Raw genomic sequence first — 2441 nt, forward strand, 5'->3', positions numbered from 1 at the left:
TCGGTATAAGGCAGGCTTCATATGTTCGTGTCGTGTGCTGTTTGGGAGGGGCTGTGGCTCGGTGGCAGAGCATCTGCTTGGCATGCAGAAGGTCTCAGGTTCAATCCCCGGCGTCTCCAGTTAAAAAAGAAACAGGCAGGAGGTGATGGGAAAGATTTCCGCCTGAGGCCCTGGAGAGCTGCTGCCAGTCTGAGTAGACAACACCAACCTTTTCTGAGTAGATATAAATTATCTGCTTACCATTTTTCCTTCTCACCTTGACACAGAGAGTACTCCGTCTTTCTGTGTTATACCTCTGAGGATGCCAGTCACAGCTGCCGGCGAAACGTCAGGTCCTACAATGCCAAGACCATGGCCAAACAGCCCGGAAAATCTACAACAACTAATACCAACCTTGATGGATTCAGTATATGGCAGCTGTATGTGTGTATGTATGTGCATATGTATGTATATGGGAGCTGCGGTGGCTCAAGTGGTTAAGACGCTGAACTGCAGGCTCTGGAAGGTCGGTAGTTCAGCAGTTCAAGACCCGAGTGTGCCGCATGATGGAGTGAGCTCCCGTCTCTAGTTCCAGCTCCTGCCAACCTAGCAGTTCGAAAGCAAGAAATTGCAAGTGGATAAATAGGGACCACTTTGGTGGGAAGGTAACAGCGTTCCGTGCACCTTGGTGTGTAGTCATGCCGGCCACATGACCACGGAAACGTCTTCAGACAGCGCTGGCTCTTCGGCTTTGAAATGGAGATGAGCACCGCAACCCTAGAGTCGGATTCGACTGGCTTTCGAGCAAGGGAACCTTTACCTTTATGTATGTATATGTGTGTGTGAGTGTATATAGAGAGGGAGGGAGGGAGGGAGGGAGAGGGAACACCCGTCTCTGTGATCACCACTATGGCCGAATCTGAATCCAGCAGTCCTTGGCTCTGTAACTTACTGGAAAAAGTCTTGTCGGGCTGCTGTCTTGGAGGGCGACCAGCAGCGGGCACATCCAAGGGGCTGCTGAGTTCCTAGTGGCGAGGAGAACAACCAGCCTTCCCTCAGTCGGCTCCAGGGCTTTTAAAGGCCCCGCTCCGCTCCTGGGCTACATCCAGGGGTCATTTCCTGCAGGGGCGCACAGGAGCGGAGCTCTGGCAGTAAAGAGCCCAGGGGGTGGGCACATGCAACAAGCCCCACCCCCTGCTTCCAGCAGCCCTCGGTCAGAGCAAGAAGCAGCCAGGTAAGCTGCAGAGCCCCCCCTTGCCCAAAACAGTCCAGTGGCACCTTTAAGACCAAGTTTTATTCAGGTACAAGCTCTCCCTCCTCTGCGAGGACAGATCTGCATGTCCCCCCCCCCCAATAGCTAGGGATCCAAAACAGTCCAGTGGAGCCTGAGCAGTGGGTGTTACCGCCTTCTGACACACTTCCGGTGATGTCAGGGAGTGTGGGATATGCAAATGAGTTATGCTAATGAGCTCCTGCATCTCTTTTTCTACGAAATGACCCCTGGCTACATCACAAGCACACAGGAACTGTAAAGTGCCAGAAAGCTAGAGATGAGATTGTCAATCCACCTCCCTGTATGGCGATCATTCCCTTTCAGAACCGAGATACTTTAAACCGCCTTTCTTGGTCTGAAAGCTTTCCACGTCATGCCTCAATTCGTTGACACTTGACTGACATTTCAGCCTCCTGAGCGCAAGTCTTTTAAGGGCCACACAATCGGCCAAAGGGTGGGCTCCAGGAACCGCCCAGATTTTATTTGATGCTCTGTGACTGATAGCTCAGCCCGGCCCCCATCTTTTCAGCTCCTGGAAGCTAAGCAGGGTCGGCCTTGGTGAGTCCTTGGATGGGACACCACCAAAGAAGCCCAGGGCTGCTACCCAGAGGCAGGATCTGTGTCACATGTGCCCAGGTCCCACCTGAAGGCCGGCATCCCCATTAAGAGTGTCAAACGAGTGTCTGGGGGAACCAGGTTCGAATCCCTGCTCTGCCATGGAAGTCTGCTTGGAGACCTCGGTGACCATCTGGCCTCTCTCAGCACAACCTTGCAGGGTCATTATGAGGATAAAATGGAGAGGGAAGGCAAAGCTGTTTTTTTGGGGGGGAAGGCAGGGCACAACCAATGCTCCCTCTGAGCCGTGGAGTCTTGTGAGCAAAGATTCTACTTTGTGAGTGAGCTGCTGGCATTAAAGGTGTGAGCCAGCGATTTGGCTGCTGCATGAATTAGTTTGCTCCGGAGCCACCCTTCCTGAGTGAAGACAAAGGATCTGTGAGCGCCGGTGGCTAAAACCTGTGAGCCAGCCCACACTGACTCAGCTTAGAGGGAACACTGGTGTACAACTGGAAACAATTAAGTAAGAGCCGAGGGCACACAGTTATTATTATTATTATTCTGCCTGAAGCTTGACCCTTGAAAGAAATACTCTGCCCAGCTGCGGCTGAATGGCTTTGGGCATCCCTTGGAG

Source organism: Gekko japonicus, unplaced genomic scaffold, assembly GCF_001447785.1.
Source record: "Gekko japonicus isolate JY-2015 unplaced genomic scaffold, Gekko_japonicus_V1.1 scaffold2070, whole genome shotgun sequence".
Classification (NCBI taxonomy): domain Eukaryota; kingdom Metazoa; phylum Chordata; class Lepidosauria; order Squamata; family Gekkonidae; genus Gekko; species Gekko japonicus.